The sequence below is a fragment of the Momordica charantia genome (assembly GCF_013281855.1).
Source record: "Momordica charantia cultivar OHB3-1 chromosome 2 unlocalized genomic scaffold, Mcharantia_2.0 BLBB01000002.1, whole genome shotgun sequence".
NCBI classification, from domain to species: domain Eukaryota; kingdom Viridiplantae; phylum Streptophyta; class Magnoliopsida; order Cucurbitales; family Cucurbitaceae; genus Momordica; species Momordica charantia.
This window is the reverse complement of record NW_028275160.1, coordinates 16683765-16700139: the sequence shown is the minus strand read 5'-3', so window position 1 is coordinate 16700139 and position 16375 is coordinate 16683765. Positions and strand designations below refer to the sequence as shown.

Genomic DNA, 16375 nt, shown 5'->3' with positions numbered 1-16375 from the left:
CATTCAATATTCATAATTTAGTTAAGCCTCCCCCACTGCTCTACTTGCGTAATAAACAGGATGTACGGGCTTCTCTTTTCGTTGTCCCAACATTGCACCTACAACGTAATCACTTGCGTTCGCACATGACTTCAAATGACTTTGTCGAATCTGAATCTCTCATGATGGGTGCTTTGATGAGGGCCTCCTTGAGTAAAGTGAACGCGAGCAAGCAATCATAAGAGAAGTAAAATATTTTATCATTCTCAAGTAAAGAATAAAGTGGTTTTGAGATTTTATAAAAATCCTTGACACATCTTCTATAAAATCCAACATGACAAGGAAAACTTCTTATGTCCTTGATTGAGGTTGGTAGTGGCAACTTCTCTGTTACTTCAATCTTGGCTTTGCCAACTTCTATTCCCTTCTTTGACACCTTATGCACAAGCACTATTCCTTCTTGTACCATGAATTGACATTTCTCCCGATTCAAGACAAGGTTAGTGTCTTCACATCTCTTCAACACCTTCTTCAAATTTGCTAAGCATTCATTAAAAGTTGCTCCAAAGAAAGAGAAATCATCCATGAAGACCTCAACCACATACTCTAACAAATGTGCAAATATAGGCATCATCCAACGTGGAAAGTTGCTGGAGCATTGCACAATTTGAATGGCATCATTCTAAATACGAAGGTACGATGTGGACAAGTGAAAATGGTTTTCTACTGATCTTGAGGTGTAATGGTGATCTGATTATATCCGCTATACCCATCCAAGAAGCAACGTACTCTTGTTTTCCAAACGATCAGACATTTGATCTATGAAAGGTAGTGGAAAGTGTTCCTTCTTGGTTGCCTTGTTCAATTTCCTATAGTCCATGCATATAAACCATCCCGTGACAATTCTTGTTGGAATCAGCTCATTGTTCTCATTTGGAACCACTGTTTTTCCTCATTTCTTCCACACACACTGCACTGGACTTACCTAATTACTATCAGCAATAAGGTAAATTATCTCAGCATCGAGCCACTTGATAACTTCTTTCTTGACTACTTTCTTCATGGCCAAATTAAGCCTCCTCTAATGCTTGATCGAATTCTTATGGCCCTCATCTAGGTGGATTTTGTGCATGTAGTAGCTTGGGCTAATGTCTTTTATATCAACAAGTGTCCATCATATGATTATTTTATAGTTCTACTGTGCAGACAGCAGTTGAGATTCCCTTTATGTAATGAAGTTTGCAACAATGATTATAGGTAATGCTTCAGCATCAACTAAGTAACAGTGCTTTAAATGATAGGGTAGAGTTTTCAATTCCAACTACAACGGAGGGTTTTAATGGTTCTTGGTCTCGTTCTTCTAATTCAAGTAACTCGAAAGTTCTTTTGAAAAGCCTGTCTTTCTGGGCCTTACTTTCCAAATAGTGAATCAAGTCCTCAGGCTCCTCCCCCTCTGAGTCATAATCCATTGCATATTCATTCTCTAAATGTGCAACTAAGGTTTCCTTTTAAAGCTCATCTATCAGTAAGTCATACACAATTCTTAAGGCAGAGCATTCCTCCACATCAGCATGACATTTCATTGAGTTAAACAAGAAAAAATCACATGTTGGTAATTCACTCTCATGGTAAACTCTCCTTTTTGAACATCATACTCTCCTTGTAACCAAGAAAGGTCTTCCCAAAATAATTGGGATTTCTTTGTCTTCTTTATAGTTGATATTTTGGGATTTCTTTGTCTGCTTTATAGTTCAGAATAATAAAGTCTGATGGGAAAATAAACTTGTTTACCTACAATAATACATCTTCAATTTTACCTTCATCATGTGTAATTGATTTGTCTGCCAGCTGTAGGGTCACAGTGGTAGGTTTTGCTTCACCAATGCCCAATCTTTGGTACACTGACCGTGACATAAGATTTATGCTTGCACTCAAATCGCTCAGTCCTTGACCCACGTTCTTCCTCCAATAGAAACTGTGATTGTGAAGCTTCCTAGATCCACCATTTTCTGTAGAAGCTTGCTCGTTAAAATTGCACTGCACTCTTTTGTTAATGTCACTGTCTCGAACTCTCACAACCTCCTCCTCTTAGTCAAGACATCCTCCAAAAATTTCACATAGTTGATGTAAAGTTGTTTCAACACATCCAAATATCGTTTAAATTGGACATCTTGATTCTTCTTTTGAAGACTTTGTGGGTAGGAGGTGGGGGTTTGTATTACACTGTTATTTCCATCCTTTTTTGGACTAGTGCTTTCTTTGACTTCTTAACTACTTGTTCTGTTACTGCTGCCCTTTCATCTTGTCTTGTTTCTGGTTCAGACTGACTCTTTGTATCTGATGGTTGCTTGCTTCAGCATCATTCACTCTCGTACCAACTAGAGGCAAATTTTCTACAAGATCTTTTGTATCAGTTTATGTGTTGTCTGCTACAGCTTTACTGATGGCCATACACTGCCCATTCCCTTCTTTTTTTGGATTCTCAGTCTTACTTAGTAATGTGCCAAGTGGTCTATTTTTCAACTTAGCTGCCATCAATCCTAATTGAACTTCCAGATTTCATAGTCATGTAGCTTAAATTTGGCATTGTTCTTCGTCATGTAGTCTTTAATCAAGCTCTTGATAACTCTCCAAAAGAGAGTTATTTTAGTAAATAATTGGGTTAATTCGTGCATTAATGTGAGGATCTTTATCTAAGAAGCATGCTAAAGTGAGGAATTGAGCAGAAAAGTTAATTATCATATGCTAAATCATCAAGTTGCTGAATTTATGCAAATTCTTGCTTGTTTCCCCTATTTTTTGGTTTATTTGTGCAGAATTTGGAGAAGTTGTTGAGGAGCAGTAGAATGCCAGAATTAGAGAAGAAATGTCGGAGAATTTTTGTGCCAGAGCATGTTAATGTTGGAGCATCGTTTTCTGCAGAAATTCTTAGGAAGCACAGTAACACGCATGATTTTTATTTATGTTCGTACAACGCATGTTTTACTGAGTTTTGCCCTAGTTTTCGGGAGAGCTATAAAAGCAACAATATGTGGGTTGTCTCATTATCAATCCTCAAGGGGGGAATCGATCCAAAGAGAGAAAATACTCAAAAAATGGTGCTGAAGTCGAGGAGAGCATACCCATTTCGTGGAAGAGCTGATGTCAGGGAAGAGCTACTGCTGCCGTTGCGTGCTGGTGGTCTCCATCTACATTTTTCTCTTTTTCTCTAGAATGGATTGTATCTTTCCCTTACCCATTTCGTTTTCCCTTTTCCCCGTGAACTAGACTCCATTTTGGGGAGATTTATATGCTGTAACTTGATACTAAACCTTTAGCTGCTACATCTATTTTTAAATAAAGCTGTTTATATTTCTTGAATCTGGCGTAACATTGTTGGCCGCTATGTCCTGTTTGCTAGCTTCTTTATTGACCCGGGAGGGCTTATGGGTGCTGACTTGTATTATTTGTGATTAGCGCTTTTTTATAGCTTTAGGGATACTCAGGAATGGGGTCTCATAATTATGCCTATAGCTTGTGTTTATTGCTTGGGTATTTAGCAATGGAAGTTGTACTTACTCATGTTTGGGGTGTCTCGGAAGGGAACCAAGTCGAGCTGGACACTAATAGATGTTAGTGAGCTAGAAGGTAGGTTGATAACTGGTGAAAGTATGTTGAATCTCCCACTGTTTCCCCATATCTACCTCTCATCGCATTTTGTGCCAATGCATTTCTTTGCCCCAGCATCTATTATTATAGTTTTTATCTCTTGGATTTCATTTCTGCATTTTTAACGTATTTTACTTAGTTTAATTAAACAACCACTATTATCTTTTATTTGCCTTTTATGGTATTCTTAAGTACACGCTTAGAGTGACATCCTTAGTCTTTGTGGATACGACCTTCTTTATACTACAATCGGCGAGAATAGTGTACACTTGCACTTGCATTCACATCGCTTGTAGACACGCAACAAGTTTTTGGCACCATTGTTGGGGACTAAGCTATTTTACTTTAAGTTATTTTGCTTAAGAATACGATGTGTAAAGAGTTTCCTTAGCCATATTTTGGTTGCTTTGTAGGACGATGTATTGTTTCCAAGGATTAGAATTTCTGCTTGATGACCAAATTGAAAAAACGCCTCATAGGAGGAGAAATGAGCAGAGAATACAAGAGCAAAAAGAGATGAAGCTGCAAGCACCAAGTATGGTAGTTGAGGAAATACATGAGGAAGAGGTTGCTAAGGCAGCAGCAAACCCTCCTCTAAATGCTATCCTGTAGCAGATGATAGGGATAGAGTAGTAAGCGCATACCGACTCCAGCATTTTATAACTTTAATCCAGCTATAGTGGAGCCAGATATAGATGCTGATGAGTTTGAGCTTATCCCCGTAATGTTTCAAATGCTCCAAACTGTGGGACAGTTTGGGGGTCATGAATCAGAAGATCCTCTCTTCCATCTGAGATATTTCTTGGAGGTCAGCAATTCATTTAAGATCAGGGGAGTAACGAAAGAAGCATTGAGGTTGAAATTATTCCCATTTTCTATGAGAGACAGTGCAAGGATATGGTTGCACTCCCTAGCATCAGAATCCATCACTACATGGAATGAATTGGTAGAAACGTTTTTGATAAAGTATTTTCCACCGAGCAAAAATGCAAAGCTTAGAGTGACATCAATAACTTTCAGCAGTTTGTAGGGGAATCTGTGAGCGAACCATGGGAGAGGTTTAAGGGGCTTTTGCAAAAGTACCCATACAATGGTATTCCCAAGTGTATTCAGATCGAGACTTATTATGTTGGGCTGAATGAAGCTACGAAGTTAGTGGTGGATGGATATGAAAATGGAGCTCTCCTATCGAAATCGTATGCTGAAGCATTCAACATTCTTGAACGAATCTCATCTAACCATCAACAATGGTCGAACCCAAGATCAGCTGTGGGTAAAAATTCAAGAGGAATGCATGATGATGATGTGCTAACTTTGATAAGCACAAAGATCTCAAATATGGTGGACATGATGATGAAGAATATGTCTAACGCTGGAGCATCTAATGCCAGAGCTGAAGTTAGCAGTGTCCAAGCAATTTCATGCTCCTATTGTGAAGGAGAGCACCACTTTGATCTATGCCCATGGAATCCAACGAATGAAAATAATTCCTACTCCAACATATACAACCCATCGTGGGGGCAACAACAAAATTTTGGATAGGGAAGAAACCAATGTGGACAGGGTCAGTCAGGGCAATATAATGCTCCAGCATTCCAACAAGAAAAATTTTCCCCAGGATTTTTCAAAGTTGAGCAACATCAACCTGCCAAGCAAGCTGCAAGTTCATCAAATTCTTTGGAAGGCCTGATTAAAGCTTACATGGCTAAGAATGAGACCACCATTCAAAATCAAGCGGCTACCATTCAAAATCAAGTAGCTATGATTCAGAGTCAAGCGGCCTCTTTAAGAAATTTAGAAACTCAGATGGGGCAAATTGTAGAAGAACTAAGAAAGCGATCGCATGAAGCTCTCTCAAACGATACTGAGATACTCAATAGAGAGGAGAAAGAACAATGTAAAACTCAAATATTTACGAGTGGTAACACATTTCCTCCACCAAATCCCACCCTTCAAGAGAAAGAGAGCGCCCAAGTTAATGCAGTAATAGAAATTCACAGTCAAATTCAAGAAACTACAAACAAGCTGCATCAGAAGAATATCCATGAGAGCATTGCTGGAGCATTGGTCGAAATTGAGCCAAAAGAAGCATCAAGTTTGGAGGTTGAAGAACAAAAGAGAAATCAATTTGAAAGGATATTTGAATCATTGGAGTCAGGAAGGGAACAATTCAGCCCAATGAAACCATTCAAGAAGGAAGCACCGAGGTTCGAATTTCAAATACTCCCACAACAATTTTATATCTACGGAGTAGTTCAAGTCAAGAGGGTTCTTCTGATGCTGATGATACCTCCTAAGAGGAAGAAGAAAAAGAAGAAAAAAAAAAATGAAAAGGGGAAGTATATTAATTTTCAAATCAATTTCATTCTCCTTACCGTTTGCAATGTTTGAAGTTCTTTAATGTTGTTTTTATTTGTGCTTTAATTGATAATTAGGTAAGTTTTAGTTTATTAGAAGTTTTTGAATCTTTTGTTTCAGGAAAGAATTAAAAGCATAATGTGGAATTGGAATTCTATGGGAAGCAATAGGAAGCATGCTAAAGCAGGCATGATGCTGGAGCATCGATTTCAAACAAGATGATCCAGCATTAATGAAGAATTTGAAGAAGACGACGTTTGAAAATGGGAGTTAATTTCCTCTTGATGCTGCTTCAAATTTCCTCGCTTTGAATTTCGTTTCCTGCTTTTAATTCTATGTGGTTTTGATTTTGAGCTTGTTAGTTTTCTTGGTTAGACACCCCCCCCCCCCCCCCCCCCCCCCCCGAGAAAATTGGAATGAGAAAAAGAAATGGTTCGCAAGTCTTGTGTCCCCTTTGTCTGTCTTTTGCCCTTTGCTTTGTGAGTAGTCTGAAAGGTGAAGCCTGCATAGCATTGTCTATAATGTCGATGCTGGAGCATTTAAATGTTTGTAGGCTTTATTTTGTTCAACCTTTAGATTACGCTTGCCTGCCCATGCCCTAGCATCTCTCTCATAGTACTAGCCCTAAGCAGCGCTGACCTTAGAATGGACTTTCAATGGCCATCTATCCAAAGCAAGCTTTACCTTTGTATAGTTAGCCTGGACCTCTTATAGATCCCCTTTGATGCTAGCATTTGCCTTCCATACTCATTTACTTATACTCTTAGTGAACATTCTTATCATTCGCATCTTAGTCTAACTTTAAGTTTGGGGGCGTGCTAGAGCATTACATTCTAGATATCCTTAGCTGCATTGAGGATAATGCAACCTTTTAAGTTTGGGGGAGTGAACCTTCAGTTCTTATATCTCTAGAAGTTAAATTGTATTGGCCATGAATCTTTCTAATTTTGTAATTCAGCCCAATTACTAAAAAAAAAAAAAACCAATAAAGGAGGGGCTAGTAGCCTTCATCCGTAAGTATAAAGAGGCTGCAGGATTAGGAAAGGCTACTAGCCCATGGTTAAAGAAGCCCAAGTTGGTAGTACAAAGGTCAAATGTCTAGGCTATTGATAGAGGCTTGATGAATGAATCGCCAGGGTATAAGTAAATAAAGCTGTTTATATTTCTTCAATCTTGCGTAACATTGTTGGCCGCTATGTTGTGTTTGCTAGATTCTGTATTGACCCAGGAGAGCTTATGGGTGCTGACTTGTATTATTTGTGATTAATGCTTTTCTATAGCTTTAGGGATACTCAGGAATGGGGTCACCTAATCATTCCTACAGATTGTGTTTATTGCTTGGGTATTTAGCAACGAAAGTTGTACTTACTCATCTTTGGGGTGTCTCGGAAGGGAACCGAGTCGCGGTGGACACTAATAGATGTTAGTGAGCTAGAGGGTAGGTTGATAACTGGTGAAAGTATGCTGAATCTCCCCCTATTTCCCCATATCTGTTAACCTCTCATTTGCATTCTATCCTAAAGCATTTCTTTGCCCCAGCATTTGTTATTACAGTATTTATCTCTTGGATTTCATTTCTCCATTTTTATGGTATTTGACTTAGTTTAATTAAACAACCACTATTATCTTTTATTTGCATTTTTTGGTATTTTAAGTACACGCTTAGAGTAACATCCTTAGTCCCTGTGGATACGACCTTGTTTATACTACAATCGGCGAGAATAATGTACACTTGAACTTGCATTCGCATCGGTTGTGAACACGCAACAACTCTCCATTGAGTTGGATGTACTTGATGCTGGTTTTGCTCCTGCTGCTAGTTGGGCACTAAAAAACCAGGCGGAAAATTTTCCTTCTACTAAAACTGATTGGCATTTTGTTGCATTTGGTTTCCCTGATTTCCACTCCAAACTGAAATTAGGATGTCGCCTCCAACCTGAATTGTAAGTGTTTGAATAGGGATTGTTTCTATTAGGATTTCCTAAATAAAACGCATAGGCCAAGGTTTCTTAACATTATTTTTAGTATTTTGATTATTTGACCAAAAAAAAAAAACATCATAAACTCTTGCTAAAGCTACTATGGACATTAAAATTAATAAGAATTATGAATTAAATCTATAGTTTCGCTAATTGTCACATATTACATTTTCGAGATCCACAAACATATACATGCATAAATCTCGAAAGGGGGTCATTTGTTGAACGATAAGTATTGGCCAATTAGTAAATGCAACATCACAAATTTAAAATTACATTTAGGACAAATCATAAAATTACACGTGTCGTAAATGAAAGGACATTAATCCCACAGCGGAAACGACGAACGTGTTCTTAAATTTCGAGGATAAAAATATAGCACAATAAAATGAAAACAGAGGAAAACAAAACTGACTTTTGAAGACCTTCTTTAAAATTCTCCAATAATTAATGCGAAAAAAAGACGTGGGGAGTTACTGTTGGGTAAATATACGCTGTATATATGAACTGTGTAGTTCTGACAAACATATTACAACGTAATTGGCTACAAACGATATAAATTTGAACAACTTGATGAACACCAAATTTTGATAAAAATAGTCGAGGCACGCTTCAATAACGCTGACCTGAAGACAATTATTCGCTCTGCACAAGTTGCTAGTAGACTACAGAGATCGTCTCAGCAGGATACAACGACTAACTCCCGTAGAACTGCAACCTCAAACTACTCGGATCTGGCAGTACTCTTAGATACTTGCTTTCAACATAAACAAGAAGAACAACTCAAAAGAAGAGAGAATTCTTGTAGGAGGAGGAGAATACCCAATTGTGGTATGCTTTGATATCTCAAAATGAAGCAAAACAACAACTATATATAGTTTTCCAAGACAAGTAAAATCTCACAAGTTTGTAACACAAATAAAGTTACAATTGTAACTTTAACGAAATAAAGAAAAACATCTCATTTGAAGTATAACTTCAAGTTTAACAACATGTAACTTTAACAACACAAAATTGAAACAAAAACAACTTTATGAAATAAATAATGAAATTGTTACAAATGTAAAATAAGTTTCAAATTCTTAATATACAAATTTAATTTTCGGATGTTAAATTTGTATACTCAACGGTTTTCTTACTTTCTTTCACATATTAAACATCCAACAATCCCCCACATGAAAGAAAGTGAGACAGACAAAACAGCACCAAGACGTTGAGAGCAAATAGATAAGTTATGGATCAGGAGAGGTATCTTTTGGACTTGAACATTCCTTAGTGAATATTTATCGAATTTACCGAAGAAATAGTGAGAACTAGCTCTGGAACTATCCTTCTCATGATGAATTGAGACAACAAATATCACACATAACTTATCTTGTATCTTTGAGTTCTATACAGTTGTGTCCATTTTGGTCCTGGACAAGATCCTGAATTCATGAGAGCTTTAGAGAACATAAGCCATTTGAAAAGTTCTCATAGAACCGACCCAATTCTACTCTCACATAGGTGATATTGATTAAGAGTATTCTGCCACTACTCCTCTTATAATCAAGATATCAATATGACCTTAACATCAACAGATCACACACATTACATCATAGACATGGGATGAAACTGTAAGTTTCTTAGTGTGTCAACTATGAATTATCCAGCCAGTTTGCCTATTGAACCTAGATCTTGGGATTTCCAGTCAACTAGGTTAGGTTACCACAAGATATTTCATTTCATAGGCTTTAGCCCCATTTCCCTCGATGTATAAGCAACTTGCTCTCTTGACAATCCTTTCGTCAAAGGATCTGCAACATTCTCTTTTGATTTTACATAATCAATGGAAATTATTCCATTAAAGAGCAATTGCCTGATAGAATTATGTCTGTGTCTTATGTGTTGTGACTTCCCATTGTAGACATTATTCTTATCTCTCATTGAGGCTGCTAAGCTGTCACAATAAATACATATGGCACTTACAGGCTTCGGCCACAATGAAATATCTTCAAGGAAGTTTCTAAGCCATTCTGCTTCTTCTCCAGCTTTATCAAGAGCTATAAACTCTGATTCCATAGTAGATCGTGCTATACACGTATATTTTGAAGATTTCCGTGACACAGCTGCTCCACCTAAGGTAAATATATACCCACTAGTTGATTTAGTCTCCATGCTATCAGAGATCCAGTTAGCATCACTAAATCCTTCCAGTACAGATGGATATTTCGTATAATGCAATCCATAGTCCAAAGTGTACTTCAAGTACTTTAAAACTCTGACTAACGCACTCCAATGATCATGCCCGGGATTGCTAGTGTATCTTGCCAATCTTCCTACTAAATAGGCAATATCAGGTATTGTACAATTCATTATGTACATTAAACTACCAACAACTCTAGAGTATTCTAGAGAAGATACACCTTCACCATTATTCTTCTTCAACTTACAATTTGGATCAAACGGAGTAACTACTGGCTTACTCTCAAAATGACCAAATTTTCTCAACACTTTCTCTATGTAATGAGATTGAGAAACTATATATCCACTTGGATTTCTTGTTATTTTGATTCGAAGGATAACATCAGCAAGACCAAGGTCTTTCATATCAAAGTTGGAATTCAACATCCTTTTAGTGGAATCAATGACACTTCTAGTTGTGCCCAGTATCAAAATATCATCCACATATAAGCAAACAATGACGCAATCTTGATCTATGGTTTTAACATAGACACATTTATCACACTAATTTATCTTAAATCCATTCATAACATAATGTGATCAAACTTCTCATGCCATTATTTGGGTGCTTGTTCCAACCCATATAGAGACTTGACAAGTTTACAAACCTTATTTTCAAGTCCTTTTACAACAAACCCTTCAAGTTGTTTCATATATATTTCTTCATCTAAATCTCCATTTAAAAATGCAGTTTTTACTTCCATTTGGTGTATTTCCCAATTTTGTAAAGCTGCTATAGTAATTAACATCCTTATAGATGTAATCTTCGTCACTTGAGAATAGGTATCAAAGAAATCTAGCCCTTCTTTCTGACGATAGCCTTTAGCTACTAAACAGGCTTTATATTTATCAATAGTGCCATCGGCCTTTAGCTTTCTTTTGAAAATCCATTTACTTCCAATTGGTTTACTCCCAGGAGGTAAATCAACCAATAACCAGGTATGTTTTGCAAAATGGATTCTATCTCACTATTGATAGCTTCTCTCCAATAAGGTGCATCTGAAGATGACATAGCTTCTTGAAAATTTTGAAGCTCCCCATCTATCATATATGTTATGAAATCAGGTCCAAAGGAAGTAGCTTTCTTAGCTTTTTTGCTTCTTCTAGGTTCTATCTCAGTTTCCTGATCGTTTTGACCTTTAGAAAAGCTAGCCTCATGATTCCTTTTGGTACCATTACCTTTCGGTCTTTCTTCTTTAAAAGGAACTATATCCTCAAAGAATTCAGCTTCAATAGATTCCATAATAGTATTGTTATTAATATCAGGTATTTCTGATTTAATCACCAGTAATCTATGAGCAGCACTATACATGACATAGTCTATAAAGACACAATCAACTGTCTTAAGTCCAAGTTTTGTCCTTTTTGGTAAAGGAACTTGTACCTTTGCCAAACACCCCCACACTATAGTATTTTATATGAGGGTAACTTCTTTTTCCACACTTCATAAGGTGATTTATTAGTCTTCTTATGTGAAATTTTATTTAAGATAAAATTTGCTGTAAGCAAAGCCTCCCTGCACAAATTATGGGGTAAACCTGAACTATTTAACATGCAATTAACCATGTCCTTCAAAGTTCCATTCTTTCTTTCAGCTACACCATTTTTTTGTGGTGTATAAGGTGCTGTAGTTTGATGGATTATACCATTAACTTCACAAAATTCAGAAAGTGATGATGATTCATATTCACCACCTCTATCTGATCTAAGCACTTTTATTTTCCTCTCAAGTTGATTTTCAACTTCTGCCTTATATGTTTTGAAAACATCTAAGGTCTCATCTTTACTATGTAATAAATATACATAGCAATATTTACTACAATCATCAATGAATGTGACAAAGTATCCCTTACCAACTCTTGTGGAAATACTTTTCAAATCACATATGTCACTGTGGATTAAATCAAGTAACTCATTACTTCTTTCCACAGACGAAAATGACTTTCTAGAAAACTTTGATTCAACACAAACTTCATATTTGTGTCTATTATCAATGTTAAAATTAGGCAATAGTCCTACACCTACCATTCTTTGTAAAAAATGATAATTGACATGCCCTAGCTTAGAATGACATATATCACACAACTCAACAATATAAGCAGAAGAGTTGTTCTTATTATTGTTGTTCTTGGGCACTTGTGCTAGTATATTCAATTTGAACATGCCATCATTTAGATAGCCCTTTCCCACATACATACCCCCCTTAGTCAGAATAAACTTATCTGACTCAAATACAAGCTTGAACCCATTTTTATTGAGTAGGGTTCTTGACACAAGATTCTTTCTAATCTCTGGCGTATGCCACACATCAGTGAGGGTAAGTATCTTTCCAGAAGTCCATTTCAGTAGGACTTTTCCTCTGCCTGCCACTGAGGCTGTTGAAGCGTTTCCCATATACAGTTTATCACTACCATCTAGCTTCTCATAAGTGGTGAATAGTGATTTATCCCCACAGACGTGCCTAGTAGCACCAGTATCAATCCACCGACCTTTGGTATCAGAGGCTATATTTACCTCAGAGATGACAACAATTAAATTGTCATCTTCCACAGTGTTGGCCTGGTTGTTGGAGCTTTGTCCCTTCTTGTGTCTACAATTTGCAGCTATATGGCCACTCTTGCCACAAACCCAACAGATTGCACGAATGTGCTTGTTAGCGTCATTCCTTTGCCCAAGATTCACATTATTTGTCTGGACTTGATTCTTCTTGGGATGACGCCTTGAAGCTTCTGCAATATGGGCATTAGCTTCAACTTTACGTGGCTCTTTGTCTCCCTTTCTGTTGTCCTCTTCAATGCGGAGTTTCACAGTAAGATTCTCCACGGACAACTCCTTTCGCTTGTGTTTGAGATAACATTTGAATTCTCTCCAAGCAGGAGGCAATTTCTCAATCACAACAGCAACTTGGAATGGTTCATTAATAACCAATCCTTCACTTTGCAAATCACTGATAATAATTTGCAATTCTTCCAACTGGTTGACTACCAACTTGGTATCAACCATTTTATAATCTAAGAATTTTCTAACAAGGAATTTTTTAGGACCACCATGTTCCAACTTATACTTCTTGTCTAATGCCTCCCACAATTTCCTTGAAGTATCAAAAGCATTGTAGTTGACATTATACAAGGTATCATCTAGGCAACTCAGGATGTAGTTGATACATAGAAAATCTAAATGCAACCACGCTTTCTTGGCAGCTTCAGTTTCAGGAGTGATTGCTTCTAGGGGAGTAGTTGGGCATTCCTCCTTTGGGATGTGAGCAATATTTAGGGTGGTGAGGTAGAAGATCATATTCTGTTGCCATCTTTTGAAGTTTTCTCCATTGAACTTCTCTGATTTTTCTGCATGTGATTTGACAATGGTCGATCCCATCATCGTAGAAGCATTGGCAGAAGTGTTTGCAGCCATCAGCTAATTGTCTTCAAAATGTTGGGTAAAAATATACGTTGTATATATGAACTGTGTAGTACTGACAAACAGATTACAACGTAATTGGCTACAAACGATATAAATTTGAACAACTTGATGAACACCAAATTTTGATAAAAATAGTCGAGGCACGCTTCAATAGCGCTGACCTGAAGACAATTATTTGCTCTGCACAGGTTGCTAGCAGACTACTGATTACGCTTGTTTACATGCGTAAAAAGAAGGTTTTAGATGCTGTTTTTACTATGTTTTAACTTTGTTTTGGACTTTTTCTCGGTCGTTTGAGTTCCAATTCATGCAAAATTCATATATGATGGTTTGTGGTTGGCTTATATTGTATTTATGACATTTTAGGACCATTTGGGAGTGCAAATTAATCAAAAGAAGCAAAAAGTCGGAAACACCATCATTGGAGGCGCCAGGCGCCTGGGAGGCTGCAGAAAAACTGGTTTTCTTCCAAGTTTGCCCTTAATGAAACGCGTCTTCCAATGCGTTTTGGTGGTTCCAACCGATGCATACGTGTAGAAGAAGTGTTCCACTATCAGTTTGAGCACGATTTAGTCAGTCAAAGGAGTTGGAAATGGGTGATCCACCAGCGTTTTAGGACCTACCTAACCAATTCTGCACAACTATAAATTCCAGCAGCTTCTCCACCAAATTCATCATGCCTTGCTTCCTTCTCTTGATCATTCTTAGTGTTTCTTTGTTGCTTTCTAAGTACTTTTGAGTTGCTTTCATTAGTTGCTTTTAGTTTTTAAATCCCGAGCACTTTACATTTCTTTATTGAGCTTTGTTTTGTTTCCATTGTTACTTAGTTATTTTCTACCCATTCAAATTTATAAAAATCCAGCACTTAGCTTATCTTTACTTTGCCTTTACTTTATTTTTAGTTAAGAGAATTGTGTTTTTGGAGGAAAGAGCACGTGACACTCCCCCTTGCTTGAAAGAGAAGGGCGAAGCTCTCAATCCCGAGCAAAACTCTCCGTTAGTTAACTTTTGTTTTTCACACATGCATTTCAGTTTCAACCAAATTACTTGCTGTATTTTCTTTAATATGTCTTTCTAAATTCTCGTCTCTAGCCCTGTTATGGATAATTAGCCTTTTATTTCTAAAAAGGGTTGCTAAGAAGTAGTGTTTTTGCTTTCCACTCATTGCTCAACATGTTTTCCCAAAAAGTTAGGATTTAGATAAGTCCACTGTAAGTCTTAACAAGTAAATACTGAAAAGGTTGCTTATTTGCATTGTTGAGTGGTTAAACCGAGGAGAGGAGCGCCTTAGACATAAGGGTTCCGGTTAAGTAGCCTAGACATAGGACCTTAACCCTAGGTTGCGACTATTTCCATCCTAAAACTAAGATATCTCTCATAGTAGACATATTAGGGAATGTCTTAGGACTTTGAACTTGCTTAGACATAAGTCAAGTGAAAAGCGTAGTCGTTGGTTCCTAAAGTAAAATGCATATCGTCATTAGCGTATCCTTGATTCTTTGTTGGCTAACTTGAAGTAATTCCGGCTAGGTTTTACTATTATAAGACCAAATCCCAAATCCAAAACCATTATTTGTGACCACTTCCCATTTTACAAGAATCACTCATTTCAACGTTCACTATTCATTAAAACTTTAGAGTTTGGAAATTATTTAGAAGTCCTTGAGGATCGATACTTGGATACTCCATCCATTTTATATTACTTTGACAGGTGTGCGCTTGCATCTATAGAATTGTTACCACGCTTAGTGCGTGCGTTCAGCATAACCTCAGTCAACTACAGCGATCGTCTCAGCAGGATACAACGATTAACTCCGGTAGAATTGCAATCTCGAACTACTCAGATCTGGCAGTACTCTTAGATACTTGCTCTCAACATAAACAAGAAGAACAACTCACAAGAAGAAAGAATTCTTGTGGGAGGAGGAGAATACCCAATTGTGGTATACTTGGATATCTCAAAATGAAGCAAAACAACAACTATATATAGTTGTCCAAGACAAGTAACATCTCACAAGTTTTTAACACAAATAAAGTTACAATTGTAACTTTAACAAAATAAAGAAAAACTTCTCATTTGAAGTATAACTTCAAGTTTAACAACATGTAACTTTAACAAAATAAAGTTACATAACACAAAATTGAAACAAAAACAACTTTATGAAATAAATAATGAAATTGTTACAAATGTAAAATAAGTTTCAAATTCTTAATATACAAATTTAATTTTCGGATGTTAAATTTGTATACTCAATGGTTTTCTCACTTTCTTTCACATATTAAACATCCAACAGTTACCCCACCAGACCACTCTCCTACATTTGTGCAAGGGGGTTGGTTTTATTTTTATTTTTTTAATTTAACTAATATATCATAATTAAATCAAATTAATTATCATTTAACTAATTTCATTAATTAATTATTAATCTAGTTAATAATTAATTATTTAGTTAACAATCAATAATATAATTAATAATCAATTAATCAAATTCAAATATTAGTTAAATAAATAAATACATAACAATTAATTATTCATCTTTTAATTAAATATCACATATTTAAAACTATATATTTGAATCATATTTCAACTCTCTCTCTTGTATAACCTAGAGTTTTAATATGAGTCCAATTCATATTAATTATTTGAATCATGTTGAAATATTTATCTCATAATATATAGTATTAATTTTGAATCCTTATCCAAAATTAATATATATTTATATATAATGTATCAATATACACTCCCTTATATAATTTGACCATTTCAA

At 36.3% G+C, this 16375-nt stretch overlaps 1 long non-coding RNA gene across 1 annotated transcript; it reads left to right on the top strand.

Annotated features, from left to right (window-relative positions):
- The first annotated feature begins 326 nt into the window (after positions 1-326).
- On the top strand, positions 327-3339 carry LOC111013393 (uncharacterized). The gene is made up of 3 exons (XR_002601671.2): positions 327-478; positions 607-807; positions 2796-3339. It is a non-coding gene; the product is annotated as an uncharacterized LOC111013393 (long non-coding RNA).
- The last annotated feature ends 13036 nt before the right edge of the window (positions 3340-16375 follow it).